At 39.6% G+C, this 27475-nt stretch overlaps 1 long non-coding RNA gene across 3 annotated transcripts in view; it reads right to left on the reverse strand.

Moving 5' to 3' along the window:
- Positions 1-25351, reverse strand: part of LOC130163209 (uncharacterized) — a 139678-nt gene extending 114327 nt beyond the window's left edge. For all 3 annotated transcript variants that reach the window (XR_008826416.1, XR_008826415.1, XR_008826414.1), the window contains exons 1-3: positions 25186-25351; positions 24738-24850; positions 22898-23068 (exon numbers count right to left, since the gene is read on the reverse strand). This is a non-coding gene — a long non-coding RNA (uncharacterized LOC130163209). The remainder of the gene's footprint in view (positions 1-22897; positions 23069-24737; positions 24851-25185) is intronic.
- Between the last annotated feature and the right edge of the window lie 2124 nt (positions 25352-27475).

Raw genomic sequence — 27475 nt, forward strand, 5'->3', positions numbered from 1 at the left:
GTCTTGCTCTGATCTTCGCCCCACTGACGTTCTACCCGTTCGCGCTCTCTTTGTTGTGCTCTGCCTCCAATCATTCTATTTAACTCAAAGACAGTGTGTCCATTTTTTAGTCTGATTTGCGTGACAGCTTTGGTTAAGTTGTCCTCTAAGTCAAAGTGGAAAAGGGACTGTTTGACAACTTGATCATAAAAATGCAAAGTGGATGCTGCCAACAAAAAAATCAATAGGAGACAGGGCGAGTGACAAACACTGAAAATCATGTTGAATCTGGTGTGTGTTGGATGAGCTGAGATAGTCTTTGATCAACTTTTTTGAGAATTAACTGCTTCTTATTCTTATAACTTTACATTTTTTTAAATTAGAATGGCATTTCAAGAGATTTATGGAATCCGTTTAGGCTGTCAACTAGTGTAATGAAAAGTAAAATATAACAGTAACAGTAATATTTAAATGAGAATAAATATAAATATACATTTACTTTGGCATCAGCCCAACATAAAAGACAGCAAAGAGAAATCATCATGGCCTTCCCATCACCACCTTCCCTGTGGGGAATTGTGAGCCCATAAGTGGTTGATGGGATTGATGAGGCAAAAATCATGATTATTATGATGATTTTCAGTATCATACTCCAGCAATTATTTTCTTAATTAATCACTGAATTACTTGGCCTATAAAATGTGTCACAAAATAATGAAAAATGTCCATCATTACTTTCTAAACTTTCCTAGGTGACACATTCATATTGCTTGTTTAGTCCATAACACAAAGGTATCCAGTTAACTACTGTAGAAATAGTAATAAATGCAGTAAATATGTCTGAGAAGTTGAAACTATTGATTTTTTTGGTCATTGAGCTTAAAAAAAAAAACAACTTAAATGATCAACTGATTAAAACATTCTTAGTTTTCTGTAGCGCAACTTACAAGTTAATCTACTAAGCATCTCAGCACCAACATTATGCACACATAAAAGTATAAAAATGCCAAATTAGTAAGGACAGTGCCAAATGCAGCTGACGAGGATCCCTGAAGCTTCTTAATACAAAGAGCAAAAAAGGTTATTATTATATAACTTGCATAACATGCATATCTATATTTGATGAAAGTGAAGTTAAAGATAACAGACATTGCAGCGCTCTTCATCAATATGTGCTCAACGTTCCCTTTAATCTATAATAACTATAATAACCACTTCTCGGTTGCATGCCCCTGTCACTCAGACTAGATCAGACTCAGATATTACTCAGATATTGCGTTCACAAGGCCTAAATCGTGTTTTGTCAGGTCACTCTGACCTTGACATTTGGCCTTTGAGTACCAAAATCTAATCAGTATGTATTTAGGTCTAAGTGAATATTTGTGCTAAATTCAAATAAATTCCCTGACGGCATTTCTGAGCCATTGCATTCATGAGAATGGGATGGACACAGACAGACAACCCAAAAACATATTGCCTCCGGCCCTGGCTGACACCAACGCGGAGGCATAAAAACACAATTATGAAGTTAGATGGGAAGGGCATTGATCTGGCCCCGTGAAATATCAACTATGCATCCAGCCACACTTGGCTGAACCCGCCAATCGAACCTTGACAAGTCATGAGGTGCATGTGTGAGTGTGTGTGCGTGCACATGTGCAGGTAGGAGAGCAGTGGAAAGATCTTACAGTATCATTCAATCCAATAAAACTGGGATTATGGGAATAGGATTGGCAAGTAAAGTGATGTCTGCACTCTTTGTTTTAACATTGCAGGGTAAGGCAATCTTTTGGCAGTGTACTCATGCAAACTCTGGCAGCCTTGCCCCTGAGTCGCCCATGCCTGGGGAAATGTGCTGAGTTAAGACTGCTTCATTAAGCCCTCACACACATACAAACACCCCCCTGATTCAACCCCTATAAACATGCAGGTGCACAAACACACATACATTACAAATGCATACATAAGCACAAATACTTACACACAGAAACAGGACCCTTGTCGCCTGCAGTGGACTTGCTGGCACGCTTCCTCCACCTAACTGTTATTGCATTAGTTGTATAAAGTAATGATGGGCAAGGTTTTGACTGTTTGCCATCCTTGAGGGCCTAAAGACAGTGTAGATTTTCACACAGCAGAGAGGGACATACCAAGGTCAGGAAGGATTGAGGCTGACACATGAGTGTGTAAACTAAATTAAAATGAAGTGTTGAAGCAGGGCACACAAGAAAAAGGACATGAAAGGAGTGGATGGCGCGTTAGTGCTGTGTGTGTGCATGAGAAAGTCAATGACAGAAAATCTCCAGAGTTGATTTAATACTCCAAATTTATAGCAGCACAGTGTTTTAGTGACAGTGATGAGCACTTTGCCCAGACCCATATCAGCTCTGTGTTATCCAACAATTAACATGTTTAAACAAATAATAAAATGTGAATGAATGTGATGAAAACCATTAATGGAAAAAAATGTGTTATGTGTAGTATTGTGTAACTATAATATTGTGCCAGTGTTATTACTTTTACTTAATATTTTAGTAAAATAAAGTAAGATTATCCTTAAGTGAATAATTTGAAAAATCTTACAATGAAATCATAATCCCGGCCTCCATAAATTATTAAATGACAATTATAACAAGTGAGAAATGTTTCATATTTGTTCTTTACTCAATTGAGAAAATGAGTGTGAATATTAGAAAAAGTATAAAAGGAAGCATGCCTCATATCTAATAAATAAACCCCAAAACACTAGAGAGAATAAAGATTTTCCTGCCACCGAAGATAATGCATTAATCCTAGAAGGTTATTGATTTAGTGCTTTGCTTCTTATGAAAGTAACACTGCAATGACAATTTGGTCAGACGAGAGCATATCAACCACAGGGAGACTACAGCCCTCGCTCTTAAGTGTACATATACAGATTATACATCTACTTTCTCTTACAATCCTAGAATGTACAGTGCTTGCAACTGTTTTGACTTTACTCTATATGGTATGAAAAACAAAAGTGAGATGATGCAAGACAAGTTAAGGCAACACAAGGCAGTCTTTGTCAGCTCCAGCTCTTTAAAGTCAGCTTGGTGTGAAAGGAACCTGAGTCGTGACTAGATTCAGTGATGCCAATTTTATCATTCAACTTTTAAACTAAAGCAACCAACCAAAGAAACCAAATGATACAGTAATATGACAATTTACAAGATTTAGCTGGCTGAAAATTAAGACATATACAATTGTAACCTCAAAAAGTAAATTATCAAAATTCAAAATACCTTCAACTAGCTAAAGGCAGTACTGGGCACTGCTGGAAAGAAAAATCAGTTGTCTTGCTTTCACAGTGAATGAAGAAAGCAGTCTGCCAGTATCATAAATAATTGAGAAGGCGATGATCGTTACAGGTAACAACAGAGGCTGTAATCAGATGGTAAGTGGTGCTGACACATTACTGCTGTATATTACTCTTCTTATCTCCCTTCCTTGCAGGACCATATTCATCTTTTGAGCACTGAAGTTGAAACAAAGAACTTCTCCTTTAAAAAGGACAGGTAGAGGGGGAAGGAGTACTGTGCCAGAGCAGAGGTGCAAGTCAACTTTTATTGCTCTTTACTTCAACTCTCTGCTTATTCTGTATCAAGACAGTGAGAGAGGATGAAGAAATCCAAAAGAAGATGAGAAAAGTTTGAAAGAAAGAGAAAACAGGATGCTGCTGGGTTTCAGTACATGGAGATTAGGTGACCTCTAAAAGCATATTTTGATGAAATAGAAATGAAACCATAAATCATGTCAAATCAAATCTGTTCAAGTTATTGCATTGTAGCGAATATATAGCGAATATGGAATTATATTTCCATGGAAATGTATTGCCAAGCAAGGAGTTACTCTTCTTCTACTTCTAAGATAGAGGTTCATTTACAAAAATGTTTACACATTACACACAGAAATATATGGAAAGAGTGTCAAATTGGATTAAGACAACAATAAGCATGTCTTATAGGTATAGGGTGGAAATATGATACTGATGCTATTCTCAATTATAACTGTACTGGCTTTTAGAGCCCCAGACACGCTTCGTCGTTAGACACTTTCTAAAGACTGATGGCTGATATAAAAGTGGGTGAGTAAATGAGTGATCAACCAACTCAAGTATATGAGGGGGAAAATCACTTCATATAGTAATAAACTATGATGGTTCAGGGATTCTACCATCTAAAGATGTGAGGATTATGTTATTTATGGCAAGAAGACCTTGGAATGTGCCATTAGCATAATACTGTATGATGAACAGATAGTTCCAAAGGCAGTGTGCGTTGAAGACTGACGGCCGGGCTGCAGTATGGTCTGTTGGCACCCTGCCAGAGCTCTCAAGGGTCAATTAAGGTATATCACCTAGCATAGAACTTAAGAGTCAGTTGGAGATCTGAGTAGGCCAAACACTGCTGAATCTCTGGGGTCTAAACAGGAAATAAAGGTCCTCCAGGAGAGGACGTGTTGGTAGAAGCAGGTTTTCCAGCAGGCACATGGCATATAGTGTGACAGAAACTGTTTCAGTGATCTATCACTGGTTGGATGGTGGTGGCTGTTTTATGCAGTTGCTGGGACAATTGCAAAGAGGTACAACGGGAAATCAACTCAAGTGTCTTCAATAGGTTGGCTACTTTCCCTGCTGAACCATGAGTCTAAACAGCATGAGAGGGCCACATCTGATTCAATAACCATGGTATGTCCACGTCATTTTCACATTTGGGTTTAAAGGGTGGCCAAGTGTGTTGACCTATATCTTCTGTACTGACCTTATTAAGTGGATCAAGTACAGGTAAAATGTTATCAATCCCCATTAAAATCAGTTTGTCATTTTCACTGTTTACACTTTTAGTTAAGAACTGACATATAGTTACAGCCTTGTATTACCTTAAACATTAAAATAATTATAATAATAAATTTAACATAGAGAGGTTTTCAGATTTCTTAATTTGAGGAAAAAAGAGCAGTGGTATCGGACTCATACTTGGTGTCAGCTGGCACCCTGAGTCTGGACATCGACAGCACTGGTGGTGAAAAGTCAGACTGGTGCATCCCTACTTTATTATCAGAGGTATCTTGTATTTTATTGAGACATGCAGTGTTGTATGTATATCTTTCCAGATTATGATTTTGAAAGTAGATTCCTAAAAACTGCCACAATTTATGCCATTGCTGAATATTGATGTCTTGGAAAAATGTCTTGAAATAAAGGTTCTTCACAAAAGGGTCTCAATTAATCCTTCTGATGTATGTTGTCAGATTTTGGTCCACTCTCTCACTTACATCATGTCTTGGGTAATTTTAATGCACAAAAGTGAGAGAGGTGAACTGGTCACTGTTCTGGCTGCAGATGTAGGGGGGAAAGTCAGCCTCGTGAAATACACATCACACTTGTATGTTTGTGTGTGGCACAGTAGTTTGTCTGTATACACACCCACTCAGGCATCTTGACAATGACAATGCATGGCATTGAAAGCCTGCAGCCACATCCCTGCTAGAGCAGCATCCTGCATCACTCTATTTTCTACATATAGAGCACAGTTAGAGGACACAGCCACACACACACACACACACACACACACACACACACACACACACACACACACACACACACACGCACGCTCATGCACACACACACACTGTACAAACACTGTCACAAGAAGTTGTGCTAAAAGTGTAGAGGACAGATGCATACTCAGCTGGGGAGGGTAGAGCAGAGCTAAAAGCATCATAGGACACACCTAACACTACAGTCATAGGGAGAGTGAGAGCGAGGGAGAAACAGGACAGAAACAAGATGGACAGCTAATGGCTGTAAATCAGGTAGCAAGATCCAAACAAAGCGTAAACATCAACTTCAACCTTGAAGCTGTGCCACTACAGCTCCATTTTAAAGCCAATCATGCCAAGAAAAAATGACAACAAAAAAGTCTTGTCCAAAGCATCTTCAATGCTTTCCTTGCTCAGAGAAGTAATGCAAAGTGATGTGTAATTAATTTCTGAAATTAAGGTGAGAGGAAGGGAGAGGCAGAGGAGTAGGAGAAAGTAAGAGCTGATTTGAAATGATCTTGGAAGGACAGATCAGGTGTTTGGTTGTGTGTGTGTGTGTGTGTGTGTGTGTGTGTGTGTGTGTGTGTGTGTGTGTGTGTGTGTGTGTGTGTGTGTGTGTGTGTGTGTATAACATAAATCTGTCCTGATATATGCTTAGCAAGGCAGAGTTATGCTGCAGCAGGTATGAAAATTTTAAAATACCCTCTTATATCTTTTTCCTACTTTGTCATTTCTTTCCTTTGTGGATGATATGTAATTCAATGCGGAAAGAGTTACAGTAATTCTCATTTAATATCTAACAGAGTAGAGCAGACATTAGTGAATTAAAGCATGGGTTTACTAAAACCAAATAAGAACTAGGCCTAAATACATACTCTACATCCTAAATAGACATTAGACATTTATATATAAATATAGCAGTCCATCACCTTTTAATTTGTGCTGGATTTCTGTCAGAAATTTTCTTCACATATTGCTTCCTTTAGTCGATCACTTTCAGTACGTGTAACTTTGACTTCAGCTCAATCAGTGTATTCATCCTCATTTTCCATTAAATGGCGTTTTTGAAAAGAGGGGCAAACTGCTCCTTCTCAAGTGCTGCACAGCAAAGAACAAACCTGTGAGGAGTGATAAAGTTCACAGTCTAACCCACGCTGTACTCCCTTGTGTGCTTTCAGCAGGAAGGGACAACACAGTCTGTTCTGTCAGTGTTCACACAGCTGGCTTTACCACAGCCAGTGTGTATTGACTCTGTGGCCTTCGTGTCTATTGTGCACACACTTTACTGACTCATCTCACCCACAGATGCATTCAAAGACATTGATTACTTCCTCTGCAGCCCGCCCAGTTTTCTTTCTTTCAATCATGTTCTTGCCCTCACCCTTTCTGTCAGAATGTTTTGCCTGTTTATTCTCTCATTTAAAATCAGTGAAAAGGGACACTTGGCAAGGGAGAACGGAAACTGTCTCTTTTGTACCCTTATCTACACACTCCTGTTCAGGCAGCTGACGCCTGAGGTCTGATCCCAGCTCTGAGAGTGGTCGCAGGAACTGAGCAGACACGAGGCCCCTGTATTTCTCTGAGGGTAGGGAGGTTTGGAGGCCGGGGGATGGAGTCGGATGGGATGGGGGAGTAGTTACCCTCATATGAGTCCAGACACACTCTCCTCTTTTGCTAACAGTTCAAATTCCCCAGTGGAGTAGCCCTCACTCTCGCACAGCCTGTATCCTAAATTAACAGTCTGGGGCTGCAGACAGTGGCAGCAAAAATGCAGACACACTGTTCAAAGCCACTGAAAGTACACACAAACACACACTGCAGTTTAACTATACTTGTGAGTACATTTTCCCTGACAAGCACACCTGATGAACCGCGTTGTTCGCACAGTTGCGCTTGTGATTGAATAAATATTGTGTGAATTTATAAAGAAAATTGACATGAAGTTCCCAGTGTGCGATGATTCACTGTCACTACGCAAGTCCTGCTGTTGTCAGCACCCAGGATGACACTTTTATAAATGATGTGCATGAAACAGCCTCACTTTGCTGATACACTCCCACTGACTCCACACATTAACTAAGCCCTAATCCTAACTTTAAGCCCCACAACTCCATCTTTAACCCTAATCCCAGACCAAACATGATCCTAATCTTAAACTAAAATTTAAAGATAAACTCTGTGACTGTCTTGATTTTTAAAGTGCAGCAAACATGATGAAGCATGTTGTGGCATGTTTGTTATTTCACTTCAGTGATGTTAGTATGCAGTGCCAACAGTACTGATCAATTAAATGACACAAACACATTATATTATTTATCAGTCAAGTCATGAGGTCAGATGAACTGGCATTGTTAATTGTATAGATGCACCCCAACAAATGTGAGTGACATTTTCATCTGAGCAAGGAGTGTCTCCACCCTCGGCATTTACTCAGCCATACCAGCATATAATGGGAGAAATATTGACTAAACACAGCTGAGAATTTCAATAATTGGAGCTAAATGCTAACATTAGCAAGCTAACATGCTTATAGTGAAAATACTAATGTGACACGATTCCATCCCTAGAATCCAGAGTCGATAGCGTGGCTAAAAATATCACACCTTTCAGGTTTAAGTCATGAAGTGTCCTGGAAAAATATCCACACTCCTCATGACTAAAGTTCAAACTGGTTCTCACAAGGGTGACAACAAAAGAAATCACACATACTGTACTACAGATCGAACAACACACACACACACACACACACTCATCTAACAACAAGTACCATCGTACATATGCTGGAACACCCACACACATAAACTCGTGTCTGCTATTCACACACTCCCAATTCTATGTGGCATGGTAGAGAGGATCAATGTGTCAACACAACAAAGCCAGGGTGGTGGCCTCCTCACGGCATGACAAGGTGGGAGATATTGAGTGCCTGGCCCCTGATCCCAGTGGTGGAGACAGACCCTCCCGGGAGGGGAGAGAGAACGGAAGCAAGGAGATGGAGAGACAAGAGAGCTTGAAAAAAGTGATGGCAAAAAGTATAGAGAGGGAGAGTAATGATGGGAAAAGAACGAGACAAGGAAGACAAAGGTCTTAGAGGCAGAGTGTAAGAGGCAGAGGAGGGGAGGAGGAAGACACATCTGAGAGGAGAGGGAAAGGTAGATAAACACCACTGTATGAGACAGAGTGTGTGTGTGTGTGTGTGTGTGTGTGTGTGTGTGTGTTGAGGCATAAAGAAAGGTAAAGAAAGAAAGAGACTATGTGTATGAGCATGCACTTTTAAGTGAATATGCAGGCTTCAAGCACCATTGTATGATGTTCCTAGACTTCATATTGTTTGTTTTCATGTGTGTGTGCGTGCATGTGTGTGTGTGTGTGTGTGTGTGTGTGTGTGTGTGTGCTCCTCCTTCAGGTGTCAATTCCACTTCAGTTCAAGTTGACATTATTGGAATGACAGGACACAATATATTTTGCCAGACCTTTCACTAAATAGAGTTCTTACAAAAAAGCATCAAAAGGTCAGCAGCGTTCCAGTCAAGACAAAATGATTATTACTGTGGCATTTTCGTACACAACAGGACATAAATACGTACAGTAATTTACAGGATCTAAATGACATAAACAATACTGATAACACTCATCATAGGAAAGTCCCTGCTTTGCTCATCACACGGTACTTTGGTGTTTTTCCTTGTTTTGCTGTTGCACATTATCCTCAGATTTCATAAATGAATGAGCACTCAAAAGGAGCTGGCTGACACATTAGCAACCATGATCAAGCATATGTTAGAGAATTTGTATATAAAGTGGTTTTTAGTTTGATTGTACATGTGCAAGTAAGCGTGTGTGTTGTCACTGCTGACATGGGTAAATTAAGGGAGGAAATTTAGATTTACATACTGATAGATAATAAAGAGTATCTATTAATATGTAAAACGAAAGAATACATACTGCTGAGTGAGTGTCTCACAACCTCTTTGATTCATTTATGGCTGTGAGAATCTCTTATCATAATTTCTAATCATGAATTCTAATCAAAACTTTCATGTGTGCATGTCTCAAATGAATATCTATATGAGCTTGCGTCGGAGGGCTAAGGGGGCTCACTCCCCACTACAATACTGCATTGCAGAGGAATCCCTTGGAATCCCTCTACTCTGTACCAAGCACGTATTACATATTAAAGATGCTAGTGTTCTCTGTCCAACATTATCGGTCTCTGCTTTTCACATGAAATACACTCCCTCTCCATCCTTCAGTGTATGTCCAGTGTGCATAGTCACATGGACATTCGGGTGCACAGAGTAAGCTCTGTGCATCTGAATGAATCTTAACATCAGTCTGCATGACCTTGCGCTCATGAAAAGGTGTCTTTAACTGAAGAATGGGAGTTAGGAATTACAATTAATATAAAACAGAGGCAGCATCTGCATGGCTATAACAAAACAAAATGCGAAAATATGCATGAATGCGTGCAACTGCCTGCACAGTCTGGATGTATATGCATGTGTATTTGTCCGGTACATCTGCGGCAATGTTTGTTTGTTTGCATTATTCTGTGCTTACATTTGTGTGTGTATTAGTGTGTACAGTATGTGCGTATGCTACAGTTTTGTTGTACAATTGTGTTGTTTACAGTATATACTGTGTTGTGTATGTTTACACCATTTGTATGTTTGCTCTGCTGAGAGTAAATATGTGTGTGTGAGCTTGTGTTTGTGTGTACACATGTTCATGTGTGTTTATTGAATGCGAATGGCTTCAGATACTGATGGCCCAGCTCTGGGAAAAGATAGAGAGAGAGAGTAAGGGAGGCAAGGATAAAATCGAGCGGGTCCAATTCTCTGAAGCTGATGACTGTGTGTTCGTCAGAGTGAATTTATTTATCACAGATGCCAGGGAAATTAGCATTGAAATGATTCTGGTGACAGACTTGCCCTGGATATCTCCGATGGCAGACACCCAAAATGTTTATGTTTACAGAAGTCGAGGGGAGAGTAGAAAGGGTCGGTGGTGTGAGAAAGAGCGGGGGAGAGAGAGGAGCAAAAGAGAGAGGGAGAGAGAGAGAGAGAGACTATGCAGTATGGGGAGATAATAAGAAAGGTAAGATTAGGTAGAATAAAAAGTCAGGGCAAGAAAATTGGAGGAAACGCTGCAAAGAGATAAAATATGTAAGAAGACATAGAAAAAGAGCGAGACTCTAGAGGACGAGCTCCACTGTAGAAATAGTTGAATTGTGAGTCACGCTTGATAAGGACTTCAGCTGAAAAACAGTGTGCTCCTCCTACACAGAAGCACTGAGAAAAGAAGAGCATACAAAATAGAATGACAGAAAAATACTTTTCTATGTATCGGAGCGATACTGTCCATAGACAAAAGATGCTGGGAGAGGACAGACAGTAAAGGGAAAGAAAGAAAAGGAGAAAAATGTGAAAAAAAAGTTTGGAGAAGAGAAGCAAAGACACAGGGTTAATGCGGAGGAAAATATCAAGACGAAAGCTTCTAAGAAGAAGTGACAGAGTGGAGAGAACAGGAGAGAAAAGGGCACAAAAGAGTGGGAGAATTAGACAGAAAAGGTGTGGAAAAAGGGCCAGTAGGGCAGCTGAAGGGACAGACAGGTGTATATATATATATATATATATATATATATATATATGCACCTTCTTCTTCTATGTGAATAATAATTTAATTCCACCTATCAGCTTTTTTTATTTTAAACCAGCGTATGCCGGCATGCCTTCCTCTTGAACTACTGCTGCACCACTGGGGAAGGAAGAGGACTGAGAGATTGAGGGGAGAAATGAAAAAGAATAACAGTGTCAGACGAAGACATGGATGAAGAGAAGAAGAGAGGGGAGGAAAAAAAAAAAGAAAAAGAGGACATTTGCAAATCAGTTTGGGCGAGCACAGAGAGACACAGTGTGTTGCCATGGTAATAGATACACTAGTAGCTAAGTCTGACTGTGTGCATCTAAATTCATGTGAATTCCTGTAATTTATTATAAATAAATATCTAAAATTGAATTTTCTCACTTATTGCACCTAAGCTTTTAATGTCAGAGTCCGTCGTCATGATCCCCACCTTTCAACCACATTCATGAAGCTTATTATGTGTGCAGGCATTCTAGCTGGCTTCCCATCTAATTGCTTGATGGAATGTGTGCTTTCATAGAAAATGAAACAAGTCAAAGTTTCTCTTAAGATTCATAGAGCTTAACAGAATCTTTGGGTAAGAATCATTTATAAGAAATGGAACACCACTCTGCAGATAATAATCGCATTGAACCAAATTGCTATGATAAACTCTGACTAAACAGGAAACGATTGCAAAACATTATTCATTATAGAGCTAGCCTATAAGCAAATCCATAGGGGATCTATGAAAACATTAAATCATACAATAATGCTTCAAATTAACCAACTTAGCCACTTCATTTGTGTTGATTATTCAAGAAATCAAAAGCTTCAGCTAATGCTGTTTTGGGCCAGGCAATCATGCAAGTAATTGTATACTGGCCAATATTATCATCCAAATGTGTACTAATAAGAAATTCATTGCACAGTCTAATGCAGAATTGCTCCGAACACAGACTAAAAAGTGAAGCAAAACCAAAAAATTTTAAATGCCTGCACAATGCCGCATTGAAAGTATGACTTTTAACAAATCGAATCAGCTACATTTACCTGTTGTGTTTAAATGAGATAATGCAGAAGTAGCGAAGCAAAACAATCCTTCCATATAATCTTCTAATGCTGAGATGCTACAACGTAAATCCCTCACAGGCGCAGACATACAATTTATCCTTCTGTTTACTTCTGATTTCGCAATTAAGCAGCATGTTAAAAAGGAAAAAACTTGCATATTTTTCATATAAAAACCCAAGCATAAATATAGAACTACAATAAATAAACAGCTCAAAGGGCTACACTCCACACGTGCCTTGACTGCACAGTATTTTTTTCTTTGTCTCACATGCTGTAGAATATTGTGGATGCTGGAACAGAGGTAAGAAGTTGCATAAGCACAGTGTGAGTTTAACTCCTGTATTCTATGGCCGCTTTTTCTGTTTGTTATCTGTGTTTCATTATGGTAATTAACCCGTGTCTTATGAGCCGAGGCTGAATGCGTAGCAGCTCTCTCCTTCTCTCACTGCAGTGATTGCAGCAATGCTTGGGTGTTGGGAAGAGGAGAGGATGTTTCTGGGTCACCAGCTGCCAACGTTTTCTGCAAACACAGCACTGCTAGACCTCACCAGCTGTTTTCTCTCACCATCTCTACCCCTTCGAACTTCCTCTCATTCTCTCTGTGTCTTTTTTTTCCCCTTTTCTTGCTACATGATTCTCTATGCTGTTTCCACATGCTTGCCTGCAGCTAGAGGAAAATTAACTGTCTCCTCTCTTACTACGGCCCCACATCTGTGTAATTTTGTTTGCATAATAATAGAAAAGATAACAGAGACCTAGGCAAGTCTGAAACATTAGGACATATTGATCATTAATGACAGAGAGGGAGAGAGAAAGAAGTACAAACAGGAGATAAAATTAGTAGAATTATTTTTTCTTTAATGTTGGCTATGGTGGAAATGAGGAAATGTTGATCATACAGCTCAGAGAAAGATGTTATTATTCGCTAGCCTCCAATTCATTTAATTACCACTCTATAACCTTGCAAATGGTGGGGTGTGGGGGGGGGGCATGAGGAAAAAATATCCAAAGGATAAAAAGAGGATGGCGAGAGCAAGAATGCAAGGGGAACTGGGAAAAGAGTAATTGGACAAGAGTGATAATTCTAATCCTACTGCAGTTAAATATGCATAAATGGAATTTAATCCATGGGGCAGCAAATGTGCGGAGCCACAGTGGTAGTAAATGTAAGTGTGTTTTAATGTATGTCCCATATTATATGTGAGCCATTTAGACTGCTGTTTGAAATGCAAATGCACATTGTGTATGTGGAGTTATGTGTGGCCTGCCTTTATTTTAAGTGTGTGCCTACAGGCCTGCCCATGGGCCTACCAGTGGGTTCATAAGTGTGTTTAATTTTGTATGTTTGTCTGTTTCATCACCCTCAAACACCTGTGTGTGTGTGTGTGTGTGTTTGTGTGTGTTTTTTTTTTTCCTACAAAAGGACATCTAAATGTATTGTGAGGGCAACTTTATCTTTACTCATGAATATGGAAAAAAGTGTCTAAAAGCAGGTGTGAAGGGAAGGGAGCAGAGTTGAGTGGTGGAATAGGAGTTGACATTGTTGAGTAATTACTGTTTAAATGCCTCCCCCATAACTGATGAATGTGCTCTGCCAGTTCTCGCAGGCCTGCACTCCAAATATAATCTTGATCAATATGTTCTGGTCTCTGAGCTAATCTCTTCATAGTCCACACGTACTGTGCTATTCAATCTTTGTGTTTTGGAGATAAAAGATCAAACACAGTCAAGCACGAGGATTTACACTTGGAGGTCAAATGCACCACCAGACACTGCTATCCACTCACGATGAGCACACAGTCCTAAAGTTAGACCTCTACCAAACACTCATGTGAAGACTCACATAAGTCACACGCTTACACTACATACACATATACAGGATAAAGCCATACAAACTTCAGTTAAGTATTTGCTGCTTTTGCACTGTACACAGACACACACGTGGAAAGAGGAGATAGTAACACTTAAAGGCAACACCGTGGGGAGGCGATTTGAATTTAAAAACAAGAGATCAATCACTTCAAGCAAAGATTATCATTTCACACAAGTGCTTTGAACTGAGGATGGTATAAAGTGTTAAGCACTCTGACAGCAACCAATATGTCCTTGAATACACTTCACACTATGCCATAGTCCAGTAAAGCTACTGGGAACAGTTACAGCAAGCTACAGCTGCACCACCTTACCATCGCATGCCTCAGCTCTTCAATAAAGAAATGAAGAACTTTGGTCTCTAACAAATCAATATCTCCTGAACCTAAACCACATCAAAACATTCAGATCCTGTGTGACCCTGGATGTTTTATCAGACTCAGACTTTATACAGGTATTTTCAGCTGAATTAGCAAAAGTGTAGACTATGGCTATACACTTACGTGTTATTCAAAGTATCTATCTTGCTTTCAGCCAAATCTTAAGTATTTATTAAAATGCACATCATAGGATTTCTACTGATTTACAACTGTATGGGCTACTTCTAGGAAGCTATAATCAACCACCTTTAATCACTTGTGATACAACTGAACTGTAATCTGCAATCTAAAGACTTGAGAGAACTGTATTCTTTATGGTACAAAGTGTACTGTATTGTAGTGAACACAGAAGAAGGTACATATTTCTGAATGCCATTGCCATGGTGCATTGACGTACATGGAGCACTGTAGCAAACATGTAATGACAGAGGCAATGACAAGCACTACTTTACAAAGGAATGGAGGCATCACAGGAATAAACTAGGACCTTGTGTGATAGCTATTGTAATGTTAAAGTAAAAAAGACAGTAAAAAGGATAGTATAAATCAATACATGCGATAACAGCATGAGGACAGGAATAAATGACAAGCACAGAGATGAAGAATAGGATCGAACATGAAAGGGGTCCGGCGTAACAGTAAGGATGAGGGAAGGTTGGAATTAGGGAAATACATGGAGGATGAACTGTCAAAACCACATAAGCTCTGTCACCATGAAATCCACACTTTCACCAGCTCACTTTACCGCTTAATCAAAGTCTAGCCTGAGTGATTACATGGCCCTTTTTTTCATAAAAGTGCCACTATTTAAAAAAAGCTCCTAATACTGCGGTCTAGGAATCATTTCTAATTTATTCTCACCAGTCCTGATCTGCCAACCAAAGCTATTATAGGAAAGTCAGGATGATGTGCTGTCAGAATCCAGAGAAATAGATGTCATCCACAGCAATAAGCCTGTAATAACTACTGTCAAATTATTTTCAGGGCCTAAGTAACTTTTCCCTCATCTCCCCATTTGGCCCCTGGCGCCTATTTTGCAGCTTGTAAAATGCTTATTATCATAATTACATAACTACGCATGTAGCATTTGAGATGTTGAACTGAGGCAATATATGCCTCTTCTCATCATTAACATACAAGAAGATTACTGAACTCCACTCGTGCACAAAAATCATCCTCTCAAGTGGACATATTTTCAGTAACAGTTGTGACTAATACATCTACATACATGAGGCACTGCACCGTTCTCTCTCTCTCTCTCACACACACACACACGGACACACGATGTACTGTACAGCAAGCAGTTAATTACAGTACAAGAGAGTTTGCTTAGCGCTTACATTCACCTCGTTTCCTCAAGAGGATTCAGGTGTGTGCGGAAATGAGTAAGAGGATGAGTGAAAGAGGACAAGAGAGGGAGGTGAGTGAGAAAGTGAAAGAACACTTGGTTGTGTTTAGGGTGGCTCAGTGTAGTTAAAGTGACATTTTGGTGAGATGTGCACTTTCCAAAAGCCCTGTGGGGGTGCAAGGGGCATGCCCAGCCATGCCAGCCTACTCTACACAGTCACACTGTATTCTAACACTAAGTACAACAGGCAGGCCAGGCCACGTGCCCAAACACATTATACTCTTCCCTATCTAACACTCAAACAAAAACACATTAATTTTATCATACCTGACATAAACACAATACCCTCTGATGATCTAACATGAAAATGTACACACACACACACACACACACACACACACACACACACACACACACACACAAACTTCTGCACTGTGAGATTACACAAATGTGTCCCTCTGCTCTGTGGTAGTCCATCTGGGTTCTCTGAGTTTTAACACAGCTTGTTCAACAGTCAGCACATAATGAAGGCTTCATGCTGTAAGCCTACGTTCTGCATATGGCCCTCAAGGTCTCGGTCCATGGGTTGGCACATGAATTTAGGTAGAGCCAAGGCTGGGTGACAGCGTATGAATGGCTGCAAAGTGATGTGATTGAACAGGACAGGTGTTATGAAGGGATTGAGTGAGAGTATTGTATGTTTTGAACTTTGACACTCTGTTATAAAATCATCTTGGGTGGATTTAGAAAGGCTGAAAGGCTACAAGGTGCCTTCAATCCCAATGATAAAAAGCAGGCTGCAGCACTGACTGAAAAACAACATCATTTGGTGCACAGAATACACACATACCAATCAGTCTGCTATCCCTGGGCACCAAGGAGGGGGAGCAGTACGGGTTGACTCTTTCACACTCTGACACAATCACTAATGCCAAAATGTCAGCACACTGTTGGGGGAGCAGGCAAAAAAGAAGCTGGGGAGAGAGGGACAGAGAGAAAGAGATCGTGGTTTGACATGCTAAGCAAAAGTCAAAACTCCTCCAAGCACAGGATGGGGTTAATGTTACAGCTGTGCTTCAGTGCCCTGTCAAAAGTGGTAGTAAACAAACTGTGCACATAGCTTCTGACCTAAAAATGTCAGAAATTAATGTTGAGAGAACAACTTATCCCACTTTGTGGCTGGTACATACGGTATTTGTACCACAAGCCAATAAGGGAATATAACATTTACACAGATTCACCTCAGTGTAGTTCATGAACAGAGTAAGTGCCCATTATGTCTTAAAGTATGAAGCATGTTTTAAGCTACTGTATGTCAATGTCCAAAGCTAATCTAACCAATTAGCTATGGTGGCATTAAATGTTGGAAACTGTGGCATTAGTGCCAATCAATTCCTATCAACATTAGCATTTCTGCTGCTGTACTGCACTTTTAACAGCCACACTGAACTTGATCACACAAGGAAGGCATCAGGTGAACTGTAAAACATGACAAGAAGCCCCAAGGTGGGTTCATCCATCACAAAAAGGTAAGTAACAGAAGCCACGGGACCTGGTCTGGAGCCAGATGGATGTGCTGTGCTGTCAACAAGAGCTTTTATTATAAACTGATGAAACGCACAGCCTAGGTCATTGGAAGGCAGATAATGTGCAGGGTGATTGGATTTAAAATATAATAAATGGGGATAGTGCCAGAACAAGCTACACATTAATGAAAAAGAGGGTTTGATTTCACATAGGCTTTACACATACGCAGAATGAAGTGAGGCAACTCATCTAGGGTGAGCCTATTCATCCCATTCATGTTGGGGCTCTGGGGCCCTTTCACGTGCTGAGTATGGGAAGTGTGAGGTGTCTCCTCTTTTCAGCTTTGGAAACCCGATTAGACAGCTGCTGTTAAGGTGGTTTAACAGGGCAGCAAAATACTGTATTCAGCATGCATATGTGCTGGACTATTTCTTGGACAGTTTGATCTGAACATTAATAAGCCAAGCTGCAATCTCTTGTTTGAAGACAAAATGCAATTGAGGGTGGCACAAATACACACTATGTAGCTATGGTCAAAATGTAAACTTTTCCTTACTTCCATCTTATCCCTTCACAGTTGGCAAGACAGATATTCCACTGACAGCATTGTGGTATCTAGAAACGATTAATGTATTTGCAGCACAGCCCAGGAAAGTTCCTCAATATTGGTGACCAGTGTCGCTGGCAAGTGGAGCTATAGGCAGATTGCCCAGTCTGCCCAGTCTGGTCCAGCCTCTCAGGGTTTGGCTCCTATGAAGGACTGAGTGACGGATCTGGGATTATCAGTGAATGTGGTACAGATTATCAAAGATGCATGAGTGCAATCTATGATTTGACACTGGGTTTCCATAACCGGTTTGGGAAAGAATCTACTGAAACAGACGTTGCTGACAACTTTCATCTTCAATATTACTCACACAATTTATACTCATACTTCAAGACATGTGTCAGCAATCTAATTTTATAATGTGCTGTATGGACAGAGGTTCAGAAACCCTTGTTTTACATGTTCTTTCATAGGGAGCTGGTATGAATTGTTTTCTGGAGAAAGCACTGCTGCTTGCTTGGATCATGGCAGTGTTTGATCTTTGCCATATGCCATTTCTGACAAGAGGGCACACAAGTCCATCAAAATCCATCAAAATATGTTCTTCCTGCCCAAGACCATTAAGAGCATATTAAGCTGAAGATGATTCAGCTAAATACATTATATCCTTCTCTCCAAAAGGTGAAGAGGAAGGAGAATTTGCAAGACTCCATAAAGTGCCAAACACAACACTTTTTAAAAAAAAAAAATCAAACCCAGAGTGGACAAATCTTTAGTCTGTGGCTTTCAAGTAACTTACAGCAGTCTAACAGAAAAGGCCAGGAAAAACTAAAATTACTGCCTCGCAATTGTGTGCCTCCACCAACCAGTCAAATTACAGGAAATATAGTCCCAATCTCCCCCTCTGTTCCTGAGTTGCAGTGCTGAATAATGGCCAGAGGTGCTTTTGCTGAAAATTATGATGTCACAGTGAGGTTGAATTTTGACCATTTGGATCTAAAATGTCATCACTTCATAATTTTATCCTATTGGACATTTGTGTTAAATTGTGTCATGATTAGCAAATTAATTCTTGAGTTGTGAGGTCACAGTGACCTTGAGCTTTGACCTTTAGCCACCAAGTTCTAATCAATTAATTAAGGGCCAAGTGAACATTATTATTAAAAAATTCCCTCAAGGGGTTCCTGGGATAACACATTCACAAGAATAGGACAGACAGACAGACAGACAGACAACCCAAAAAACATAATGCCTCCAGCCACGGCTGTCACCGGCATGGAAGCATAAAAATCACACTCAGTCACCTCTACTGTTAACCATTGTACAAGGACATTGCTGGGCTATGACCATCTTCTTAATTTAATGGAAATAGTTCTATGGTTCAACAAGCACAATCAACTACAGAGAGCTAACAACCTTGCTGACCAAGAATGTTCAATTTGTGCTTCTTCCCCTTGTTCTTTTCTTTATATACAGGGAGGAAGTGTAAATGTAGGCATACTGCACACGCACACACCACATACACACTTTGGTCTAAGACTCCAGAGACCCAGAGCGCCCTTTCTCTCTCCCTCTTTTTCTAATCCTGGCAATTAGCGAGAAATAATTAATGATAAAAATGAAAAAGTTGAGGGCAGAGAGCCTTGAAGATAGAGTTCTGCACCGTAAGCATTCAATTCCCCCTCTCAAGGTCCTCAAGGTCCACTGCTCTCTGGCTCTGATCCTCATACAGCTACTGAGGGTGGCTTGAACAAAGGCCTCTTTGATATCAGCCTACCCTCCCTCATTCGATTTTACTCTCTCCCTACATCTTACACTCGTTTGTCTTTTCCTGTTTTCCTTGCATACAACTTACTCTTCTTATTTTTCTCCCTGCCCTCCCTCTCTCTCCCCTTGATATCATCCTCCCAGCAACGAGGTTGTGGCCTGACTGGTAAAGGCCCATTTAAAAATATTTTGAAGGTTACACTAGACATCTGCTGCACCCCCTCAGAGTAAGGCTTTGTTTGATTGCCTCCCTGTGAAATTAATAAGAGTAGCCATTAACAATCTGGTATAAATATGGAGTCAGTAGATGTGTAGCTGTGAAGGGATGTGTGATGCAGCTGAACCTTGATCATGCAGTGCAGTGATGGAGCTATGAGTGGTGGAGGAATGGGGAGGTCATGACCTTGTGAAGTCACTTCGGGGCCACATAAAAGCATAATGTGGTCTTGTGATCAGAGAGAAAGTGCAATGTCATCGCAGGCTCAGGAGCAATACGATGTCATAACTGTACAGGCATTTATTTAAATATGTACGACTGTGTGTAAACATCTCGATTTCCCCCCAGGAAATCAATATTTAAATTCATATGAAGTTCAGTGTATATGTGCATTTGTGTGTGAGCATGCATGTGCTTATCTACATTTACTATGAGAAGACAGACAAACAGCTACAGAGAGAAAGTCATAAGGGAGAGGGGGAGGGAGAAGAAAACACTCCTGAGCACTCCTGCCCCCTGGTGACAGTTTGCAGTAGCACCTCTGACTGTGTGATAGAGGCTTTGACTGAGTTACAGTAGAAGAGGGACTGCTGTGTGAATAGTCTGGGGGTTTCTGCTTATTGCACCACCTCTGCCTCCTGAAGGGTAGCTTTGATCTTTGCATACATTTAAATTCCAAAGAGGCAAAAAATACCAAGGGGTGGTAAAGCTCATTCATTCATAAATGCAGCAACTGGGATTTCGATCTTGAATTACAGCAAGAGTAGACATCATTTCATAATACTCTTCAAGCAAATTGTGTTTCATTTGCTAGATATTTCAAATGCTTGATGTCAGACTTTGAATACTGCGTTCACAGTGATCACTGATTTATTTGCCACCAGCACTGATAATTTTTTACAACTTTGAACCATGCAGACTAGTCCTGTAAGAAGCATGTTAGACATATCTGTTTGTTTAATCTTGTCCATACCACTGTACTCTATGAGCATAGAAATCTGGCGCAAGAAAACAGATTCTTGAAAAATAACAATATTAAAAAAGCTTGAAAAAAGGGTGCTTGATCTGGGGATCTGAATGAACACAGTGACTGTAGTTTACGCTTTTTGCCAGCAGATGGCATCAGCAGTTAGTGCAGTGTGTGCTACCGTGCAACCACCCTGATGCTGCCAGTCCTGGAGGTCAGTGCTTGTGGTGAGGGAACAACGTTTTGGTTGTCTGCTTTGGGCAATAACAAGTTTTTTCATTCTGACCAGGCAACCCAAGTTCATGTTCATGTTCACAAATACATGCCATTTTGAACTACTTAGAATTCATCTCTCAGTATCCATCAGTCTCTGCATGATATTTCAATCCCCTCAACTGCTAACCCTCCCACACACTTACACTCACACACAAATGCATCTCTGTCAAAGTGCCTTCGACCTAGCAGCACCAGTTGCTTGTATATGTGTGTTAGTGAAAGAAAAGAGAGAGATCATTAATACACATGCTAAGGAGCATGGTAAAACGTTTCTGGGGAATCAATAGAAACATCAGAAGGAGGAAGAAAAGGATTAGATATTGACTGAGGGTAATGGGGTGAGGTGAGAAAAAATTGCATTCAGCTAACTGGTGTTTTCATCTGGTAGTACTAATGTGGCCATGGAGTGAGCATTTATGCTCTGAATTGTAAAGTGTACATATAGTATCGTCATCAGAATCAAATGTGTATAAAATAGTGAAATCGTGTCCCTCACATAGTCAGATCCATACAAGACAGAAAATTGTAAAGATTTTCTTTATATGGATTTACTAAAAGTTTTGTATTGCATTTATAAATATTGGCACCATTTGATCAAGTTCAACGTGACCGAGCCTCTCCTCGGAGCTTGAAAGCTGCACTAAAACAGCGAACTCAAGAGCTCACTATCCAGTCAGAAAAGTGCTAAAAAAAACTACCAAAAATCCTATTCATTCCTTAAAGCGTTTAGGCCATCCTCGACACCAATGACTCCAAAACAAAGAGAAGTCAAAGGAAGACACAGACATAGTATATATCATCTAGTCATCTTCTTGACAGCCATCACCATCATTACCATCATCATCACTGTCACAAGCACAGTGCTCAAACTCTACCATCAGCCAGGATTCAGCATGTGAGATCAAACAAAGCAGTAGAAGAAAGCTAAAAGAGAGCTAGTGGCAAATCAGTTCATCAATGAAGAATGATTTACATGATGAACTTGTTGATACAATCATGTTTTGCATGTATTGATATTTTTCCAATTCTCAATTATCTCAATTATCACAAATAGACAAGATGTGCGCATGTTTATAAGGCACTCTCCAGAATCATTACAAGAATCTACATTACAGACAGCAAGTTGCCACATTTTGACATCATTTTATATCTCTTATTTGGCTCCGTAATGCAATAAATACATCAAAATTCAAACTCAGTTTTTGGATTCCAATACCTTACATTAGGGGCCAGTGGGATTAAGCAAACAGTGAACCATGGTAGGGATTGTGGAAAGTTGAATTGCCATGGTAATACCATAAAAATGTAAGGATATCATTAACATTGGTAAACTACTATAATATCAAAGTACCATGCTGATGTTCTTCAATGGTACTATATCTTGGAAGTTGACAGCATCAACAGGCACTGTTGCAATATGACAATTGGAATCTTGTACTTGCCACACATCAGGAACTACAGCAACCGTGATAACGCTTACAGTAAGACACTATCTCACCTCATGCTGTAAAAATGTCATTGACTAACTAGGTCACAAGAACTTCAGCCTCACTCACAAACTTCTGCCTCAAAAATCACTATAAAGTTTTAACGACTCCTCTCTTATGGTCTGAACAAAAATGTTATTTCTATAATTTCACATAGGTAGGCCTCACCATGAATGGAATACATGGTCTTGCCCCCTGATATATGCATTGCTGTGGCTAAAGTAAAAAAATTTAACGGTGTAAACATGTGTATATCATGTACACACCTGACATCCGGCAGGGCAGGTCCTGTACTGTCGTTTTGCTGGGTGGCACCGTAGACTGTAGTATGGATGGCACAGACCTCTTGTGGGTAATCCAGGTTGCACGTCTAGCGCTGGGGCTGCAGTCAACGTTCAGACGACGTTTCTGACACTTATAATGTACGTGACCCATCACTTGAAATGAATAAGAAAATAAAACAATGTCATTTTAGTTGCATAATATTCGTGTTGGCCTTACACTACTAAAACGTGACACTTTTAGAGACCCCTACCGGAAATGTACTTGTTTATTCGCAAAGTTAAATTACCACTACATCTGCATCGTATAGTTAGCACATTTCAGCGAGCAGTTAGGTTGACACTAACGTTATATGCAATTACTTAGTATAGCATTAAATAGCACAAGGTGTACATTATAGTAATGCTAAAAAAGTTGACGTTGCTAAAGCTAACGTTTCTGGACCACCACGAAACTACGACGGACATGGACCGTTCAACTTATTCGGATATTAACTCGGTCATAATTCGTTACCGTGATTTACATTGCTGGTAGTGGTGTTGTTTTTGCTAAATATAATGTTACTCTGCCGGTCCTCACCCAAGTTAGAAAATAATTTAAAAACTCACTGTCGTCTGGTGGTAGCGTCGAGCAAAGAATATGCAGACAGGTGGCTGGTCAAACTTTACAAATGCAACAGGTGCACTGAATAACACAATTAAGCAATTAACGTCCAATCATGCTCTGTATAAAGTTGATTAATAATCATGAACACAACTTTTTTTCTTCGTTTTCTCTTCTTTTTTTTCTTCTCTTCTGTCTTTTTTTTTAACATTTTAATAAATTACATTAAATACATTTTAGTACATTTTTACATAAATGGCCTCATGAACTAGTGTTTCTCTTTACTCATATAAACATAAATGCCTATAAGCATCCTGAAATGTAAGCATAATAAATTATTCCATTGTGTGATTCTACCATCTCCAAATAATATGAAGTTTGTGTTCTTGGAATATCATCAAAACCACTGGAAAACAGGCCAAAATGGAGTGTGTTTGCATATATTGTGTATAATCTTTTTTGATATGAAGTTTTTTTTTTGTGAAGGAGGAAAAATAGAGCATCTCTTTCTTGGCTATAATATGTGTGAGAAAGTCCCTGTCATTAGCTCTGCAAACTCAAGGTGAACCGTACAGTCTGTGACAATTCTTAAGTGAGGCAAACAGATCCAAAGGCAAACCAGACCAGATCTGGGGAACAGTGTCTGACTTTAGTTTGATCTGGATGTCATCTGTGATTTTATCAAAAGAAATGTGGAGAGCCTTGAGACAGTACAGCATCTCCAAGGCCTGGCTCCACAGGTTCTCTACACAGCTTTTATTTATATAGGATTTATAGAATTCCCCCATACTTAATCTGGGTGTCTGTCCACACCAACACACCCTGACTGCACAGAAGTGGCTTCTAATGATGAAGGACAGGCATTACTGCTCTGAGCCCTCTTGGAGCTATCACCTGTTTTAGTCATGCCGGTTCCTTGCCATCAGAGATAAATTCATGAAAACCACCACATAGAAAGAAACAACCATGCATCAGGACATTTTCCTTGCAGTAATCTGGCTTTTGGAAAGTTGCAATGGCTGCTGGCAGGGCTGGGGGGAGCTCTAGTTCATGTAAACCCCTGCATGGTCAGGTGCAGATAATGATGAGGTCATCTTGGTACAAGAGGGCTTTGCAGGGATTTCAATGCCTCACCAGCACATTTGATGAAAGTGTCAAGTCAAGAGAAAGCCTACACAGTAGACAGGCTACTGTCTGAGGTCACTTGGATGCAGAACTTACCAGAAAAGAGAAGGAATTCCGATTTTCCTTTTTCCCCTGGATCAACAGTTCTTGAATGTGTCTGGTGGAGGGCACTATGGTCCATGGGGAGGCTAGAGAGGTTGCTTTTAAACCTGTAAATATGGATTGTTGTTATTCATTTTTATAATCATAATTGAATTTGGCTTCACCAGTGATGACAAAACAAGATCAGTTAGTTAAGGTATGACAATGATGGACTACAGTATCATCAACTCTAAAGAGGTGTATTTTGTAGCCTTAACTCCTTTTTTTTGGTTGTTGGCTAGATTTAGTTTGGCAGTAACTGTTGTACTGTGAATTTGGGCCACAGTGGAAGCCTTGAGTAATTCTCCAGGCAAGGAATAATCAAAATATAAACAATGAATAGTCACACACACGCACACACCACTGTTTGTGGGCGTTCGAATTGCTTGTTTAGGGAAATCACCTTGGCTAAGATTGGCAGTTTGCCATTGCAGTCCGCTATCATCTCGCGATGTTGATACTGCCAGTGTTTCCTTTCTTTTTCTTCTTCTTCTTTTTCTTCTTCTTTTTTTCGCTTCCTTTCTTTAAGGCCACAGCTTGAATGCAGCATCACCACTCCTGTGCCAGTGCGCGTGCCTCCAGCCGGGTGTCACGAGGCGGGAGCGTGTGCACGTTTCCTTTGTGTGAGCGGTTGTGCACGGGGGGGGGGGCACGCGGCGCCGCATGTCACTTGATCTCGAACATCAGAGCAGATAGATGAAGCTAAAGCGATTAAATGGGAGGAGGCCTTTGCGTCATTGGAAAGGTGGCTGTCCTGGATATGTGAATAGATTAAGAAGAGAAGTACATGAATGAGTGCATGAATGAAAGAATAATGAATGAATAGCTTACTACAACACTATTTCTTACTTTTTAAATTCACATACCTCTTTCGGTCCCTTCTAAATCTTCATGTGGAAAACGTTACTCAATATATTATACAAAGTACTCTCAAACTGATGAAAACTATATGAGGATCCTTTAAAGAAAAATCATAATTTGTCTTTATTTGTTTGCTTTATTGTAATCAACACCTTGAGGTCAAAGGTCAAAGTTCACCCATAGTTTTCAAAAAGACTAGGGACATTTTCATCACAAGCATTAACATCATTATCAGAGTGGTATACATGATTTAAACATGAGCTTTTAGAAAAAAAAAAAGCTTTTCTCTAAGCATAATTGGGGATATTTCCATCCATCCATCCATCCATCCCTGATCATTGAGTTAAGACCATATTTTCATCAATTATTCACCTTTTTGCCACTGCATCATTGGCTATATGCCAAATTTAAGATGGTATATAAAACAAAATACTGCAATTCTGTCAATCAAGGGTTTTGAAGTTAGCTAACCAGGTCCCATCCTGAATGAAGTCAACGTGCAACAAAATTTCTCAATTATCAATTTTTCCCTCAAAGTTTAAATGGACAGCCAGGAGCTTTTCATGCACACTTATATCAAACAACTACTAATAGTGATGTTGCAGTATCTATAAAGAACTTACTAGCATAATATTTAAGAACAGTTTCACATGATCTTTGTCACAACTTTTCTACTGTCTCCCTGTTTTCAAAATTTCCTACTATAAACTTGGAATATTACATATTTTTGGGAATGACTGTGAATAAACTGATAAATTAATAAACTGATACAGTTTGTATTTTGTTTGGTTTTTATTGAAAGGTGGGGTGATTAATTATTCACTGGAAAATATTACAAAGAGTATATGGAAAATATAAACAATATATGTTTATTTAATGCTCACTTTTAACCACACTGTTTATAATTTATCCACATGCTGTTTTTTCCAATAGTTGGCCAAATATACTATATAATATAATATAGCTGTTGTAGTAATAATATATATAGTTACATAAATACATACAACATATTTACATACATACATACATACATATATATTAAAATACTTGTGATATCCTTCATACACTGTTGCTCATAAAGTTGGAATAAAATATTTTTTTTTATATCTTTTTAGTGCCAAAAAAATGTTATGCATGAATTTATTTCACCTGGGTAATTGGGACACATAATGTAATCATTGAACCTGGTCAAAAGTGATTACTGATGCATTTAAATAGGAATAAACAGAGGATTGTGTCTGAAAACAAAATTATTCCAACTTTATGGGCAACAGTGTATATAACCTTTTGTGCTTGGGGTCATGGATCATCGCTTTTAAACTGTGACATGTTTGGTGTTGATTTAACTGGCATCCAGTGACCCAGTCATCAAAAATTTCCTGATTGTATGATAAAAATTAAAACCAGCCATACTCTGGGTCCAGAGAACCAGGTCGTACAGAACTGCTCTACTGTATAGACAGCTCACCACAGCTCACTACAGAACAAGTCACCAAGGTTGATCATGAACTGGCTCCAGCTTTACTTTATGTCAATTGGTTTGTGTTAACTTTATTGAAAATGTGTTTTGGAATATGCATTATTGGAGGACAATATCAACTGACACACTAAGGGTCTTGACAATAGATCTTCTTTATTTCCTAATCCTGAGGGTCCCTGTGTCAAATTCTAGTTTCAAGACCTTTATTATTTCAGTTGAATGATCAAATCACCACACATAAATCCTGGAGACCAGGTATTGAACATCGCAGGCCCAGTGAAGCTGGTTTTTGCCTTGCTGCCCCATATCAGGTTAACCAAGCCAGGAATTACCCTAAAGGTTTCAGCTGTAT

This window comes from Seriola aureovittata, chromosome 22, assembly GCF_021018895.1.
Source record: "Seriola aureovittata isolate HTS-2021-v1 ecotype China chromosome 22, ASM2101889v1, whole genome shotgun sequence".
Taxonomy (NCBI): domain Eukaryota; kingdom Metazoa; phylum Chordata; class Actinopteri; order Carangiformes; family Carangidae; genus Seriola; species Seriola aureovittata.